The following is an 18,733-nucleotide window of genomic DNA, read 5'->3' as shown; positions in this document are numbered from 1 at the left end:
CGACTTTTCCAACATGAATATGCAAATGGTTAGTTCCAATGTTGTCATTATTGCGTTAATAACTATAAATCGATTATCTCACAATTAGCAATTATGTTTGTGTTTCTCTCTCCCTCTTAACTCTCTATCTTTTTTTCTCAAACCTTTTTCCATCCTTTGGTCACGTTATCTATCGAGATAGGCCAAAGTATGTTATCTCATTAACGATTAATATCTATGATCCATATCTTTGATATCATTCACCATCTTCTTTTTTCATATTTTTATTTCCTAACGTTAATTTTCTTCAAGGAAAAATCATCTTGTAGGAGTAAGTAAAAAATGAAAAAAACTTATCTGCTTAAGTAGAGAAATCTTTCTTAAAGTTTTTTTTTTTCTCGTGCTAATCGATTTAATTAATCGGTTAATTATATTTTTCATTTCGTTGATCTAATCTTCAGGTGACGTTACAACGAACGTTTTTTGTCTCTTTCTTTTTTTCTTTTTTCTTCGATCTCTTCTTCGATGGCTCATTCTCATGAAATACAATTCGGAAATACTTACGTCAGGGATGCAAGAAAACAAGGGGGAACGTATTCTTCGATTTCATACGATTGCGATAGACGGGACGCTCGTTTCAAGTTTGCGAAGTCATAAAATTTGATGATAGTTTTGTCGATCGGTTGGTTGGTTAGTCTGTAGGTCAATTTAGTTTCTATACGGTGATGATCGTAATAAAAAAGTAAGGGTCGATAAACGACTCAGGTTGTACAATCTGATATCGCTACTATGTTCATTATATCAACATCGATTTGATTCTTGTTAATTTTACGTTTCTGTTCGTTTTCATGTATATACGTCATTGTTATTTAATTCTATGTTGGACGAAGCTGAGATACGTATATTCTCAAGGCATCAAAGAGGTACCCGGAGGATACGAGATAGTAGGTATCGAAGGATGTGCGATCAAAGTTTGCAACATAGCGACGGTCGTCCATAGCCCGAAGCTCCTTGGATTCGGATCATTAGCTGCTACCTCGAAACTCCGAGTAAATAACAAACAGGAGCGCTCGTGCGCGAGTATTTCTATCGTAGAATGGGAATCTTGAAATCACGAGAAGATAGCGAAATTCGGTTGTACGAGTTCGATGAATATTTTAACTTCGAAAAATTTCGACTAAGTAAATATATAATCTGCTAACGTTGAATAAAGTACGAAAGAGAAAACTCGCGTGCAAGAGAGAGAGAGAGAGAGAGAGAGAGAGAGAGAGAGAGAGAGAAAGAAAATCAACATGTGAAAATTTACGTATACACATATATATATTCGTATGTACCTAAATCTTACTATTTTTATAATACAATTAATTATGAAAAATTTCGTATAAGAAAGTATATAATGTTTACGTTGAATAAAGAAAATTCGACAGAGAGAGGGAGAAGGAGAGAGAGAGAGAGAGAGAGAGAAAGAGAGAGGAAAGAAGAAGATCAACATGTGGTAGAAACATATCTAAGATATACATATATATGCACTCGTGCGTACATATGCATCAGCATTATTATAATACAATTATAATTGTATGCACAATGGAAAAGTAAATTAGAAGGAAATTTGTTATTCTAATCGTTCGAAGGGAAGAAAAGTCGTGGTGAAATTAGCATTTGAAAAAAGTCGAAGGAGAAAAATCAAAGAAAAAAAAAAGGAACAAAAAAAAAAAAAAGAAAAAAGAAAAGAAAAGAGGAAAAAAAAAAGAGCGAACATTTGAGGAATTAATCACAGTAGGAGGATCGAGGAAGATCGATCATGGCCTCGGTCACTCGTCGCTGTTACGCAGTCGTGAGTTTATGTCGAGCATTTAGTGAGTCAATGACAGCCGTTCGAGGCATTCATCGAGCGGATTCGTGCGCGATCTTTCCATCTCTTTCCAACTTCTTCTCTCTCTTTCTATCTCTATCTATCTATCCCTCCTTCTTTTTCTTTCTTTGAACGATCATCGAGAACGAGATGCTCGTGGTGTTCCGTGGTGAGTCAGTGAGATCACGTGCCAACGTGCTAAATATAATTGACACTACGAAAGCGATCTATGTACGTTCGAGGTATCGAAGCGAATATGCGTTCGATTTTTTTCTTCTCTCTCTTTCTCTTTCTCTCTCTTTTTTTTTTCTTTCTCGATCCGATCGAGCATCGAATCGACTCGTGTACGTAGTTCGTCATAGTCAATCATTTTCTCGTTCTCGAAGAATTTATCTCGTCTGGAGTTTTATTCATACATGTAATATATATTTACTTTGTGTCATTATGTATATGTGCAATACGTAAGTACCGATACGCGTATCTCGTTTGTTCGTATAAGTGCTTTCGACGGAAGAGAGAGAGGAGAGAACTATTGGATCATTGCCGCTTTTGATCGTGATCTTACTTTAGTTTCATCACGATCAAACGTTTTTCTTTTCGTTTCATCTTTCGGTCAGAGTTGAACTTTAATGCTTTCTACTTCGATTTCTGCGCGTTTATTCCGATAAGAATATATAAATATATGTATATATATATATATATATGTCTGTGTGTGTGTATATGTATATCTAGGGAGAAAGAGAGAGAGAGAGAGAGAGAGAGAGAGAGAGAGAGAGAGAGATAGAGAACGAGAGAAAGAAGAAACGTTAGGTGAGTTTGCGATAAAACAAAAATATTTCTAGTACATATCTTTACTAACGAGAATATCTTCTCTCTTAATCGACTTTGCCTTGAAACGTTTTCTCTGACTTAAAGTGTTTCGCAAAACGTGTAGAGGCTCTTCTTAATCTCATAGATCGTAGTTCTACGATCGTACGTAGTTACGATACACACATAGATACGTATCTATGTATATTTAAAACGCTCTTTATTTAACCCGATTTATTTAAATAGACATTCGCGTGTTCTCGTTTCACTCACGTCAAGCGTAAACCGCATGCGCTCCCAATAATCGCTTACTTTTCTTTTCTCATCGATCAAGACGTCTCCCCCTTTGTATTCTACGAGATCTCTTTTCTGAAGAATCTCACGAGAATTCTAGGAGGAAGTAGAGAGAGAGAAAATTCGTAAGATTTTCACGTACGTTTTTTACGCTCGACTTCTTTCTCTTTCTTTTTCTCTGTCTTTTTCTCGTACCTTTCGAATGATCGTTGTTCATCTTACCACATCCTTTTTATCTCTTTATTTCGAGATTCAACTTAGAAAAAAGATTGAAAGATCTTATCACGCAAAAAGATCGGAAAATGTTGAGCATCTTCTCGAGTATTTTTTCAAATATATACATATATATATATATATATATATATATATATATTATAATATATAACGTTATACAAAAAAGTGAAGAATATCATTAAAAAAATATCCTAGATAGTATCTCAAATTTTTCATTCGAATAAAAACAAAGCTTTTCCAAAGAACGAATAATAAAAACGATAAATAAAGGAAAAAGAGGATCGACAGATAGAGATGTTTCTCACAGAGATATCATAAATCGTCGTTTGATCTCAAAGTTGTTTCCTTTCGTTCCATTCCGTTCTATTCCATTCGAATCTCTTGGAGACATAAAATCGCAGTACTATTATATTTATCTTCCTTCTTCGATCACAATTAATTTTCTCCATATTCGATAGGTCGTTTATAAAACATTCAGACTTTCTAGTCGGTCGTTGGTAGTTTGTATTCTATGAGAGAGAGAGAGAGAGAGAGAGAGAGAGAGAGAGAGAGAGAGAGAGAGAGAGAGAGAGAGAAAAAATGCGATTCTATCGTATATTCGTCGTAATAAATAAAAAAAACGTTGCGCGTGCCGCAACGATGTACCATAGAGTTCTGCGATAGCTCACAAGTTACGCGCCATTTTTACCATCGATCATGGAATTCCGGAAGCGCATCTACTTTACGACGAAATGCGATAAATTTCAAGAGAGCCCAACGGGCTCTCTCTACTTTTCTCTCTCCTCCCCTCTTCCACCATTTTCTCGCCCAACCCAAACTCCGATCCCTAATATTTGGCTATCCCTTTCCCTTATCCTCAACCACCGGATATTTTCTTCTTTGGGCGTTCTCTTTTTTCGATCTCGACGTTTGCACGATCGATTTCTTTCGACGACTCTTTCTTGTTTACTGTGTTTTCCAAACACAGTGCTGGTGTGTAGGCGTATCCGTGTGTGGGTTGGAGTGGGCGTATATATATATATATATATATATATGTTTTTCTCGATCACGTAGAAAGTAGGATAGATGGATACGCAAAGAGATTTCTGCTCTCTTCGCTGAAAACTCATTGATTTATATACATCCTTATTTATTTATATTTCCTTACTCATCCTAAATAGAGAATTTTTATTTCTAATAGTAATATCTAGATAGCCGGTTAGGAGTTTCGAAATATCGAAATACGAGGATCTCTATCGTCGACAGCTGGACTCGATTATGGAAACTGCATCGTGCAAATATCATGATCGTTCGATGCACTCTTACGTATGCAATTGAGAAAGAAGGTGTGGGGTAAGTAGGAAAAGAGAGAGAGAAAGAGAAAGAGATGGTTCGACATTGGCAGTGCTCGAAATATCCACATTTAAATTCCGATAAACTAGATCGAGCCGATCTTCACTCGATCGAGTGGGAAGGAAAGAGAGAGAGGAAGAGAGAGAGAGAGAGAGAGAGAGAGAGAGAGAGAGAGGGGGGCTCGAGAGGAAATGGATAAAAGAGAAAGAAATAGAACGATATAGTGAAACCATGAGAAACGGTTGGCCATCATGACGTAATTTCCGGCATACCTACCTCTGGCGCTCCCATCAACAACGAAAGAAAGGCTTGAATTGATTCAAAGCGAATTCGTTTCGATCTGTAATATCAAAATCTACACGAACGTGAGAGGCTTGACAGTTACGGGCTTGCAATATTTTCTTCTTTTTTTTTTTTTTCTTTTATTTGTTTGTCCGCATTCCTTCAACGAGAAAATTTGTTCGGAAATTTTTCTTTTTTCTTTTTCTCTTTTCTCTGTCTCCTTTTTTTTAATAGATACACACTCTCGTGATCCAATCTCTCGTTACGAGCAAAGCTTTAACGAAGAAATGCAACGCAATCACTACGATGAATAGCGTCCTTGATTAGATAGGCCAATAACATCTAATCTCTATCGACATATCCGAAACATCGCGGTCACATAATCACCTGAGAGTCGTTGTTGACTTTAGTCAAATCTCAAGAGAAAGGGGATATTTCGGTGGATATAGCGAGCGGAAGAATATCGATCATGGTCGACTCGAAAGGAAAGGAAGGACCGAGAATTCCGACTTTTATTACAATTTTCGAGTTGTCAGACGTCGAGTCCGGGGAGCGCTTTGCTCGTCTCCGATTTCACGAGCTGCTCGGCGGCTTGCTGATGTTCGCTAGAGAAAGAGAGAAAGAGAGAAAGATAGATAAATAGATGGTGAAAGAGAGAAAGAGAAAGAAAGAGAGAGAGAGAGAGAGATAGAAGGAGGAAGGATGGTTCTCTCGCATCCTTGTTCGCGAAAGAGCTCGCTCCTCTTCGTCCTCCTGACGAAAATTGAAATTCCTCGGGGATAACGTCGAAGGGGTTAGGTGCCGTCGCCGCAACGCCAGTCAGCAGAAAGGCTTGTCAGGAAGGGTGAGAGGCGGGCGGGTAGTAGTAGTAGTAGTGGTAGTGGTAGTGGTAGTGGTGGTGGTTGTGATAGTGGTATGGGGTAAGAGGAATGAGGACGAAGAGGGTAGCTAGAGGTTCGGGGGTAGTGAACCGTAGGAAAACTAAATCACAACTACCAACTAATTCCATCCGGCGGCGGTGAGTTTGGATTCCCGTCGAAGTGGAGCGAACGTTCGGAACCGAGCCGCGCCCCGAGAAGGAGGAATACACAGGACCAGTATGTCCTGAGTGTCGATGGAACGTCGCTGTGCATTGCGGTGAGGGAAGAGGGAAAGATAGTGAGGTAGGGTAGGACGAAGCAGGAAGAAGAAGAAGAAGAAGAAGAAGAAGAAGATGTAGATGAAGAAGAAGAAGAAGAAGAAGAGGAAGAAGGGGAAAGGGGCCGCGACAAGAAAGCACTTCAAACGCACCACTTTGGCTCAAGCTCACGTAATTTATGCGTTCAATACCCGACCACGACTTGCTGAGAAAGAGAGAGAGAGAGAGAGGGGGGGGGGGTGGTGGTGGAAGAGAGTTAGTCTTAAAAAAAATTTATTAATTCCGAACCGTTTAGACTTTCAAAAATTATTGCCAAAAGATGTTAGCTCGTTACCCTCTATATCTATCGAATCGATCGAAATGACAAGATCGAAATGGAAATACGACGAAAAGATGCCGATATAAAAGAGTCACAGCTGCGATTCTGAGAGATTTTTTTTTTCCACAGAAATGACGATGGTTCACTTATTTTATCTCTATCGATGAATGAAAATGATTCGTTTGGAATCGATTCCGGCGTGATTCCAATGTTATCAAGGAGTTCTGTTTTCTTTTTTTTTTTTTCTTTTTTTTTTCGTTATTCTTTTGTCCTTTAAAACGTTGTCCTTTCGATTACATTATTGATAAAGTAAAAATCGAAGAGAGTTTTCTTATTGCTTACAAGGAACTATGCGAATCTCATGGTATTTAGAATCCGCTTTGATCGTATTATTTTAGTTTTAATCAAGGTTTGCTTTATCGAACGAAATTCTAAATTCTTTTTTTCGTCTTTTCTTTTTTTTTTCATTCTTGTTTTTTCCCTTCTCTTCCTTCGTTCCTACCCTCGTCATAAACCCAAAGATGCAATGACGAGAGTCTCGGGAAAAGTATATTAATCCGTGATTCTTTTCAGAGAGTAAGTACCTTCGGGGAAAAAGAAAAAAAAAAAAGAAATGAGAAGGCGCGAGGGAAAAGCTGTGTCGTTCGAGATTGACTTTGCGTGGGTGCCTTAACAAAAGCAACCTCGAGTGACGTCCACGTGTAATATGTATGTATGTATGTATGTATGTATGTATCCATAGGAATTTTACGAGTTGATTTTTTTTTTTTTATTTTAAGGACCCATCGGGAAAATGGCTAATATTTTCCAACTTGCTGAATGTTTTATCTCGAAAGAATATTTTATTAAAAAAATGACCCACAAAAATGTGCAAGACAGAAAAAAGAGAGAGAGAGAGAGAGAGAGAGAGAGAGAGAGAGAGAGAGAGAGAGAGAGAGAGAGAGAGAGAGAGAGAGAGAGATATTGATTGACAATAGAAAAGGGAGAGATTTATATTTGAAACGTTAGAAAAACGTGTTAATATATCGAACAAACATTGATATCATTTCAAATTGAAAAATACTAGTACGTTAATTTTTTTTTTTTTTCGTAATACACACATCTACACTTGTGTAAAAATTTCGAGACAAATTTTCAATTTCTCTGTGAAAACTCCGAAAAACTCTATTTTTTTCTTTTTTCTTTTTTTTCCTTTTTTCTTTTTTTCACTTTTCGATCCATCAGATAAATTGATACAGTATCGATACGAATAAATCTTTAAATTATAGTTTTGTCGTCATCAGTTTGATATCAATCACTATATCAGTATATCAGTATATCAGTATAGAACGTAGATATTTGTTTAATCGAGATTGCTCTTCGGAGCTACTTTTCACATATGTATTTAGAATGGGTATAGATGCATTGAAAAACGTTTAGAATGATTTGAAAGGTTCGAGCTATAGTTGAACGCACACGGTAAAAAGTACGTCCAACGTCGACGATTTTATGCAAATGGATGTTCGCCTTTTGTATTCAGTGTGTACGGTATAGTAGAATTTATTTATTTGGGTGGACGAATTTAACGTATGCCAACGTTCCATGAAAAGGAACGAATTCGATCATTTTAAATGATTTACGATCAAATACAGAAACGCAAATAAAAGGGATAGCAATTTGTGAGAGTGCTACGTTTTGTTGCAAATTTTTTTTTATACGTATATCCATACACACACACACACACACACACATCTATACGTAAATATTAATTAACGAGAATGCGTAAAATACACACACGCACACGCACATGTACACGCACACATTTTTTTTCTTTCGTATAGCAAAAAAAAAAAAATAACGTATTAAAAAGATACGCGGAAAATAATAAATCAATTATGCATAAATACGTAGATCGTATAGTTAATCGTCAATCGTGGAAAAAAACAACACACTACGATTGAACTCTTATGTCATTTCGTAAGAGAGGGAAGGGAGAAAAAATCTTCATCGTCTTCGTCGTTGTGATTGCACCACCGCCAATATCTTGCGTCATTCGACTCGTAGAAGAAGATGGGATACGATCCAAGTTCTTTTTTCCGACCGTCCGAATCGTTTCACAATTCTTTCGTGCGAACGTTCAAGATGACTATGCGAATTCCCGAGCTGTTTGTGGATTTATAAGTATAACGTTTAACTATTCACCCCTATTTCCATTTTGATAAATATCTTTCACCTTCGTGTCTTCTGAGAACTCGTGATGACGATTGTTGATATCTTTTGATGTTATGATAATGAAATATAACCTTTTAAAGAAGCGAAAATATATAAGAAATTTTTGTTTACAAATCTCTCTCTCTCTCTCTCTCTCTCTCTCTCTCTCTCTCTCTCTCTCTCTCTCTCTATCTTCAGATCTTCTCTTTTGTTACCTTCAGTTTACAAAGATTCTCGTGAAAATTTTAATCCTCTTGAAACAAGATGGCTCCTAGACGATAATCAAAATTTCTTAAACGATTCTAAATTACGATCACTCTATTTCGAAATTCATTCTTTAGGTGAATATAATTAGATTCGTTTTTTTAAAAGCTTTTTTAGTTTGACGAATTGTTAAAAATTAATTTAAATGATTTTGAAGATCGCCTTACGATCTTTTTACAGACTTAGAAACTTTTTTCACCCATGCGATATTCTTTTATCCGTCTTCGGATAAAAAGAAAACTAAAAGAGAAAAAAAAAGAAAGAAAAGAACTGGTAAAAAATTTCTTAAATTTCAATGTCATCTCGTCACTCTTCTATCTTTCACTGAAATTACAAACGCGTTAACATCGCAAAAATTGTTGCATAAAAGACATTTCAACGAACGTTACGATTTTGTTAGAAATACTTTTTCATCATTTTTCCACGTTGAAATATGAAATATTCCATTTGCTTTTTTATATGTATCGTCAAATATTATATAAATTCGAAAAATGGAGAGAGGGAAAGAGAGGTGTAGAGAGAGGGAGAGAAATAGAAATAGAGAAACATTTTTACGAAGTGATAAGGTTAGAGAAAGAGAAAGAAAATGATGAAAAATAGAAGAAAAGAGAAACGAAAAAAGGAGATAGAGAGAAGGGAGAGAAAGAGAAACGATAATCCTTTTTGCATAACACGCGGTAGTTCTCACGTTATCAGTTGGATTACAAGAGGCGCGAGAACGTTAAATAAGTCCTTAAAATACCTACTTACGAAATAATCCTCGCTACATTGAGACGTACTATTTTAATTTCAGTAGGGCGTCGCTTTGAATCTCGACTTTCTATTTGCGTTATTTCATCGTCCAAGAGAGAGTAAGAAACAGTAAGAGAGAGAGAGAGAGAGAGAGAGAGAGAGAGAGAGAGAGAGAGAGAGAGAGAGAGAGAGAGAAAGAGAGAGAAAGAGAGAAAGAAAGAGAGAGAGGGAGGAAGAGAGTCTTTATCGGGTACTTTCTTATCCTCGGATAATGTAGATGCAAAAAATGGAATTTTCACTTGGTTCGTTCGCTTACGTTTTTTCCTTTGCTATCGCTCGATATGTGTGTGTGTGTGTGTGTGTGTATATATATGCATATAGATACACGTAATATACTTACATACATATAAATTCCAATGTACGAAGGATGTTCCATCCAAAAGTGGGACGAGTTGTTTCCTTCTTAAGAGTTACACGTAATATGTTAGAAAGTTTTAAAAAGCCGTCTCGGTCCCTTTTATTATACATAACATGTTTATACTCGTATAGATCGTTCTAGTTTCAAAGGACACGCTGTGTTGATACGCTCGACAAGGATTCATTGAATAGATTATATGTATTTACAAGATATTCCAAGAATTATTTTCTTTTTTTCTATTTTACTTCGTACTAATGGTAATCACGTACGTCGATATAATTTTCATAGAACAAACATTTAACAAATTGAAACAGGTTATAAAGCGAAACGATGAACGGCGAACGCACGTAAGTACCTACATATGTATGGTGTTTGGCAAATTAGTTGGCAAAGTGATTAATTAAATTACCAATTAAAGATTTGATCGATATTTACGACAGGGATAACGTCGTTATGTTCGTTATAATTATAGCGGATGTAGATCTCTCTCTCTCTTTTTTTTCTCTCTTTCTCTCTTTACATATGTGTGTGTGTGTGTGTGTGTGTGTGATCGCGCGCGCACGCTCTTTGCGCGATATCAATTATATTTCATTAGCACGACTACTCTCGCGCTTTATGAACCGTAAATTAAGCGCACGAGATGAACATGTTCGGAAGAGCTACGTAGCCAAGGAGATTTAAAAAAGCACGATTTCAAATTTTTTAATGATAGAAGACACGTTTATGACTCTCTCTTTCTTTCCTTCTCTACCTCCCTCCCTCCCTCTCTCTCTCTCTCTCTCTCACTCTCTTTTTCTTTCTCTTCCTTCCTTTTTCTCTTTCGCTCTCGCTCTCATTCTCGCTCTTTTGTAGCGACAAAACAGTTTTTTCCCGAATGAGTATGAGAGAGAGATATAGAAAGAGTCCTCGAAGAGAAACTTTCGAACGCAATTGCAACAAAGATTTTAATGGCCATAATAACTCGGTGTTTCGAATCCGGCACGTCATTAGTTTCACGAGCTCTTCCAAGCTCGTTGTTGGCAGTTCTCCAGGGATAAAAAAAAAAAAGAGAAAATAGAAAGAGAGAGAGAGAGGGGGAGAGAGAGAGAGATAGAGAAGGGAGAAGGGAGGAGAAGAGGGATGAGGGAGAGAGAAAGAAAAAACAGATCCAACGGTAGATTTTATGAGCGATTTTATGAAGCTTCATCGAGAGATACGCGGCCGTGGTTCTTCGGTTGGATCGTTAATTGAAAATTACAACTCGATTTGTATTTTCTCCGATCGCCGACATTTCACGATCAAACACTCTAGCGAGGGTTAATAATAAGTACGTAAAAAAGTTTAATAATCGTTAAACTCGAACAAGATGTGTTTAATCAAAATAAGAAGGGATCGGTCGGATTTAAAAATTAAAGAAGAAAAAAAAAAACTTTGCTCGATTACGAAGAGATCGTTCTCTTTTTTTTTTCTCTCTCTCTCTCTCTCTCTCTTTTTCTCTGTAAAGATACAAGATAAAGAAAGATATCGAATGAAATGTAACGGATATTATAAAGTATTGGTTAAAGTATAAGTAAATATATTCAGTAAAATTTTCTAACGATCGATCATTCTCCTCGAATTCAATCCATTATTTTTCTTTTCTCTCTCTCTCTCTCTCTCTCTCTCTCTCTCTCTCTCACTCTTTCTTTCTTTCTTTCTCCCAGTCGTCGAAAAGTCGTAAGGGTACGATCGGAAACGGGAAAAGCGGGAAAGCAAACGACGTTCTGTGAACGGATACGCGTAAAAGAAGATGAGAGGAAAAGAAAGTAGAAAAGAGTGCGAGCGAGTAGAATAGGGCTTTCGTAGAATTCGGCAAGAGTTTTCGTATCGCTTTTTCCTTGCATCGCGAGGAATTCGAACGATCTTCTCCCTCGGAGAGCAACCGCGAGACAAATAGCATTAACCCGCCTTCCTCCTCCTCCTCCTCCTCCTCTTCCTCCTTCTTCTTCTTCTCCCTTCTTCTCCCTTCTTACCACTTTTACTCCTACCTCTTTTCTTTTCTCTGGAACTGAAACGTTTCTAGTTGGTTAGAAAGAAAGAAACAGAAAGAGAGACAGAGACAGAGACAGAGACAGAGAGAGAGACAGAGAGAGAGAGAGAGAGAGAGAGAGAAAGCAAGCTCGAAATAAAGTTTCAGAGATTTGTCAGGAGACAAAAAGGCGGGAGCGTAGGCGCGCGACTACGTTCCGGTCTATGTTCACGCACAAACACGCACACATACACAAACGAAATAGGAATATGAATGAGAAAGAGAAAGAGAGAGAGAGAGAGAGAGAGAGAGAGAGAGAGAGAGAGAGAGAGAGAGAGAGAGAGAGACTTTTCCTAGCTTCCTAGGCGCCTGAAAAGTGGCTTACTTCGCGTGTTCCCTTTTATACGTTATGTTTTCCTTCCCGCTTCTAGAATCACAGCTCTTCTCGCGGAAACGCTTTCTCTACGACTCCCCGCCTTTTTCTAACCGTTTCCTTCTACATACCTACCCGCCGTAAGCAAAGTGGATGCCGACACGAGAGATGTTTCCACCTTTCTTTTGATATTCCCTCGTATGCGAACTCTCGTCGCCTTTTGGATTTTTCACGATACGACCCTGCTCGCATTTTAAGGATTTCAAAGAATCTTTATATCTAACTTTATGTGTGTGTGTGTGTGTGTGTGTATATATATATATATTACATATATATATTTACATATATATATTATATATTTATATACATATATATATACACGTGTACAGTGTGTGTGTGTGTGTGTGTGTGTGTGTGTGTGTGTGTGTGTGTAGGAGAAAAAGAGAGAGAGAGAGAGAGAACACTTTTGTATTCTGAAAATGAATTTAATTAAACGTAAGAGAATCCCGAGATAATTAGCTTTTATTAGCTGGAAGCGTAGAAATTTAAGAATAATTTTACACGATGGAGAATTTTGCTCCCATTTTTCTTTTCCTTTATTCTTCTTCTTCTTCTTCTTCTTTTTTTTTTTTTTTTTGATACATACAAATATACATATCTTTTTTCATACGGAGAAAATGAAAAGAAAAAGAAAAAAAAAAGAGAAAAAGAAGATCGAAATAAAAAAGGAGAAAAAGAGGAAAAGAGAGAAAGAGAGAAACAGAGACAACGCGTTCGCGTTACAGAAAGGATGAGTTAAATAGATTAAAGAAAGTGTTACAATTTACGTTAACATTCGTTTCGCCTGAAGATTGCGCTTAATAAGTCAAACGACCCCTCGACTTTATACGAAGAGAAACGGATTCGAAGCGAAAGGAAGCGCGAAAGCGGAAGAAAAGTCGCGGGGCACTTGAACGCCTGCTCGTGAGGTTTCCATCTCGCGGTTAGAATCAACAATGGTAATTAGCTCGTAACACCGCAACCTTTTCATCCTACTATTTCTCTTTCGTTCTTTCTTTCCTTCATTCTTTCCTTCATTCTTTCCTTCTTTCTTTCTTTCTTTCTTTTTTTCGTTCTTTCTCTCCTTTTTTCTTTCTTCTTTTCTTTCATTCTTTCTTTTATTTCTCTTACAGTTTTTCTCTCAGAGACAAGTACGAACTTTAAGGGATTTACTTATTTTCGAGGCTTCTTCGCTTTTTTTTTTCTATTTTCTTTATCATTTTTAGTCTTTTTTTTTTACACGAGATCGTTAAAAGCAAGAGAGAGAGAGAGAGAGAGAGAGAGAGAGAGAGAGAAAATAATTTTTTTTAGATTATCGTAATAATTTCTACGATATCGATATGTAATTATACGATATGTAAAAGGATACGTAATAGAAAAAATCCTTAGATAATTTGTGAAAATAATTTCCATACTTATACTTGCATACGTATGTTATTATTAAAACAATTTAATAAATGAAATTAATAAATCAATTCCCCTGTAAAAAAATCAACTATCCAGTAAAGTTATTTCATTAGTCGTTGCATGACCTTTAAAATAAACTGGAGATTCAGAGATAGGCAACGTGCCATAGAATGTGCATTCTTTTTCTCTTTCTATAAGTTATGTTCTCTGAAAAGTACATTCTCTCTCTCTCTCTCTCTCTCTCTCTCTCTCTCTCTCTCTCTTTCCTTCCGTCTTTCTGTCCAAAGTAAGTACTTAAACTCCGAATGTTTCTCGGTGTTATCATTCAAGATCGGACTTTTGTTAATTAATCCGAATGCATTCGACGTCAAAAGGATCGGCGTAGTATTTTCGTAAGACGTTTATTTCTTAATGCGTTGCCTTTTTCGCATACGTCGAGTCGTCGACGACGATGACGAAGAAGATGACGAAGACGAAGATGAAGATGAAGAAGACAAAGACAACGAAGAAGATGAAGATGACGACGAAGATGAAGAAAACGAAGATGAAGACGAAGACGAAGAAGATGACGAAGACGAAGACAACGACGAAGATGAAGAAGACGAAGACAACGACGAAGATGACGACGAAGATGAAGAAGACGATGACTACGAACGACTACAACGAAGAAGAGGACGTCCTAAAAATAGTGAACGTATTAACGCGTAGACTCGCGTTTCGCACGGCTCACCGGAACGCGCCAACTCGCGAATGCATCTCGTCTCCGGGTGGCAGTTATTTTAAACCTGGAGACGTCGTTGTAATTTGCGCATACAAGAGAGAGAGAGAGAGAGAGAGAGAGAGAGAGAGAGAGAGAGAGAGAGAGAGAGAGAGAGAGAGAGAGAGAGAGAGGAAGAAAACGAGTACATTTCCAGATCTTAGACGAGTATCATTGGTTGGAATAAAGAGATCGAAGAAAAGTTTGTTTTTTAAAAATTCACGTTCTCTTTTTTTTTTGCGGGAGAAAGAAGGTACGATCGATAATATCTATCAATGTTAATTATATACATATATATACACGTCATTGAGAAATGTTTGCAAACATTTTGTTAATACATTTTTCACGTTCAATCAGGATTATGGAACGTCCTTGAGTGAAGTTTATACGTGTATATATGTATATATGTAAGTGTATCTAACATAGATGCCTTCAGACTCGATACGATAATCGTAGGAGACTTAGGACTTTAACGGGAAATAACGTGAGTTTGTATTAAAGTGTGTAATCCAACGAAGCTTATTAGCTTTACAAATTAGTATATAACTAACAAACCCTCGTAAGATTTAATTGTATATACGTAAACACTATAATACAACGTCTAATGTTTTACACACATATATATATATATATATATATATATATGTATAGGAAGTAAGATAGGTATTTAATATACCTTCGTTTATCTCGTACCATTAATAAATTTTCCCTTTGAAACGCGATAGGTATCTCCTTTAAGAAGAAAGAAGAGGAATTTGTTAATTAAAACGAAGAACTTTGAGAGAGACAGAGAGAGAGAGAGAGAGAGAGAGAGAGAGAGAGAGAGAGAGATCGATAGAAAGAGGATATTACATATAGATAAAATATATTTGTGTATACGAGAGTACGTCGGTGAGTGTCGAAGGTCAATAACGTTGGGATAACTACGTGAAAATACATCTTTGCATATTCCAAATTTACGATCCGTTGCAAACAACGTTACTGTTACGATGTTACCGTAAAATTTATGAATTCGTCGTAATAGACATAGACGAACGTTCGTAATAAGAAAAAAAAAAAAAAAAAGAAAAGAAAGAAAGAAAGAAGTAAAGATATAGAACGGTAGGATAGGAACTGGAGTTAGAATTTCCAAGATCATTAAAATTTCTTCTCTCTCTTCATTCTTCTCATTTCTTGATCATCATCCTAGATATTCCGATTTAACGTATAAGCGAATCGTGATTGAGAATGGTATATAAAAAAAAAAAAAAAAGAAAAAAAAGGATAAATGAGAATTCTGACGCGAAAGAAATATAAAGAAAGTAGAAAGAGAAGGGAAATCAAAATAAGAGAAAAAGGAAGAAAAGGGAGAAAGGTATCGAAGAAAGACGAAGACGGAAAGGCCGGTTAAGTTATCACTCGAGTCCCGAACCAGGAATAGTCGCCATGTGGTGGCAGCCGTGGGACTGACTATTTTCGGGTAAAGACAAATTTGGCGCGAGGCACTACGCGAGGGAGCAAGTAAGCCTCGTGGTAGTCTCAAGTGTAAGCTTACATATGCCGGGGGGGTGTCGGCCGCAAAGGAGGAGAGGCCAATGGGATCAGTGCGGCCATTTTTAGAGGGCTCGTTGAAGCAGCCGTGCTCAAAGCTTTGGCAGCATTCAGTCTGAGGCGGCGATTCGAGTAAGAGGATCCACCAGAACTTCTGAGTACCAAACCGTTTGGATTCGGATAGTTCTTCTTCTTCTTAACGGGACTACATTAAGGATTTTCTTATTTCGATCGGTCCGTTCATAGAGATCAATTTTGAGAAAGAGAGAGAGAGAGAGAGAGAGAGAGAGAGAGAGAGAGAGAGAGAGAGAGAGAGATAGAATGGAGAGAGAGGGATTACATACTTCTTCCTCTTCTCTTCCCCTATTTATCTTCGTGTCGTTAGAACACAAGTGCAACGATAATGAAAAAAAAAGAAATAAAAAAAAAAACAAATAAAGAAAAAAGAAAAAATAGAAAGAAACGAATTAAGAAGGTACCCGATAAATATCGATCGAACAATCGATCGATAGATAAAGAGATCTAGTGTTACATGTAATCGTATCGAAGGGAGAATTTTACGTCAAAGTAAGATATATAACGCGCGAAGAGATCCAGGAAGAATCCTACTGATTGAAGAAGAAAAAGAGAAATCATCTATTCGACTATCCCCGGAGGAAGAGAGAGAGAGAGAGAGAAAGAGAAAAAGAGAGAGAGAAAGAGAGATAGAGAAAGAGAGAGAAACAGAGAGACAGAAAGAAAGAGAGAAAGAGAGAGAGGATCGATGAAATCTCCGTTGGACCGAACCGAGCGTCTGTTCCGTGCTTCCTTACTTCCCATAGTGAATGTGACGTATGGAATGTAAAGAAGTATGGAGCCGCGCCCAGGTGCGCCGACGAAAAGCTGCGAAACTACGGAGAATGAAAGAGAAAAGAAAGAAAGAAAGGGAAAAAAGAATAAGACGGAAAGCAAGAGAAAGAGAAAAAGAAAAAGAAATGGGGAACGAAGTTGTCGATTTCTGAACCGTGGAAGGAAGTGTCGTAAGTGAGATCGATCGAAAACGTCGATATCGATATACATATGCATCTATGTAGTATGTAGTCATACAGCAGATACATCGAACGATAAGAAGAAAGGTGTCGCGGGAAATTTAAAGTTTCTTTTCTTCTCTTTTTTCTTTTTTTATTTATTTCATTTCTTATTTATTTATTTATTTATTTATTTTTTTTCAAGAAATTGCAAGATGAATTGAGGGAGAGAGAGAGAGAGAGAGAGAGAGAGAGAGAGAGAGAGAGAGAGAAAGAGAGAGGGTGAACGAACGAGAGAGAGAGAGAGAGAGTAAAGATATTCCTGGGATCGGCAGCTAGCCGCCAAAAATAGATCCCTTCTACGTATTTCGTCGACAACGGTTGAGCCATCGTTCAGCGTTCACATGCTCCTCGACTTCTCCTCTTCGTCCTCTATTTATGGCTATATACCGCAAGAGAGACCGCCATGTGGTCGCCACCTTTAGTAAAAGCTTTGGCAAAAGAATCTCTTTTTCGTGCGACTTTCTTTCTGTTTTTCTCTCTCTCTCTCTCTCTCTTTCTCTCTCTCTCTCTCTCTCTCTCTCTCTCTCTCTCTTCTAGGGGTACATTACATATCAAAGTTTCATTTAACCAACGTTGGACGACGTGACAAGAACGTTCTCCCTTCACGGACGTAAACGGGAACGTTCGTTTCTAATTTCCTTCGCGGAAATAGTTTCAAGAGTATCGCGCCGATATGCGAGTGGAATCTTAACGCGGTCTCATTAAACGTCTAATGATTTTATTGCAGAGTTCCCCCTTTGTGAGGAGCGAACGAACGAACGAACGAACGAACGAACGAACGAACGAACGAACGTGGCTTGCGAGAGAAAGAGAGTTTTTGCGATCGAATGAACGAGAGAGAGAAAGACACACACAGAGAGAGAGAGAGAGAGAGAGAGAGAGAGAGAGAGAGAGACAGAGAGAGAGAGAGAGAGAAGACGAAAATCAAAAAAAGAAAAAAGAAGAGGAAGAAGAAGAAGAAGAAAAAAATAAGAATGGGTGGAGAGTGAGTGCGTTTTTTGTTTTCGAGTGTGAGAGACGCTGAAGAATCAGAGAGAGAGAGAGAGAGAGAGAGAGAGAGAGAGAGAGAGAGAGAAAGGAAGGAGGGAGAGGGAGAAAGAAAGGAGAAAATAGAGTGAGATGATTCTCTAACTGCGATGGTGTTAAAAATAGGTAGTACGCACGGTCGGCGCCATATTTTCAGAAATAAGTTCTCCGGTTACAGAGTCTATTTCCGGTTTGGGACGGCGAACGCCCCATAGTCTCGATCGCGTTTTCGCGTGATCTCGCGGCGAATGCATCGACGAATAGAATTGCTTTCTATTTCTCTCTCTCTCTCTCTCTCTCTCTCTTTCTCTTTCGTTTTTTATCTAATTTTAAAAAAGTATTTGTTAATAGAAAATAACGTTAAGATAGAATATGGAATGATATTACGATTATTACTCATTCGGCGATTCTTTACGAGTTATGTACCGATTCGTTAAATGTAAACAAAAGGTAACATGTGATAATCGTTGCAGAAGGTAAGTAATATATATATATATATATATATATATATATATATATATACATAGTATGATCGCAAAAATATTGCAATGTGAAATATATTTGTTCGCTAATCCTATCGAATATAATTATGTATCGGACGCGTTTGATTTTGACATTAAATTATTTCAGTTGATATCGTACGAACTCCGTTGAAAAATGGGAAAGAGAGAGAGAGAGAGAGAGAGAGAGAGAGAGAGAGAGA

The 18,733-nt window shown here is 37.4% G+C and overlaps 1 protein-coding gene and 1 long non-coding RNA gene across 3 annotated transcripts in view; one reads left to right on the top strand and one right to left on the bottom strand.

Moving 5' to 3' along the window:
- LOC122628912 (E3 ubiquitin-protein ligase MIB1) overlaps positions 1-18,733 on the bottom strand; it is a 422,298-nt gene that overhangs the window by 4,873 nt on the left and 398,692 nt on the right. The window lies entirely within an intron of this gene.
- LOC122628925 lies at positions 1,761-7,157 on the top strand. Its single transcript, XR_006327141.1, has 3 exons — positions 1,761-2,292; positions 6,811-6,945; positions 7,017-7,157. It is a non-coding gene; the product is annotated as an uncharacterized LOC122628925 (long non-coding RNA).

The sequence above is a fragment of the Vespula pensylvanica genome, chromosome 4, assembly GCF_014466175.1.
Source record: "Vespula pensylvanica isolate Volc-1 chromosome 4, ASM1446617v1, whole genome shotgun sequence".
Classification (NCBI taxonomy): domain Eukaryota; kingdom Metazoa; phylum Arthropoda; class Insecta; order Hymenoptera; family Vespidae; genus Vespula; species Vespula pensylvanica.
This window is presented reverse-complemented; position numbering and strand designations above follow the sequence as displayed.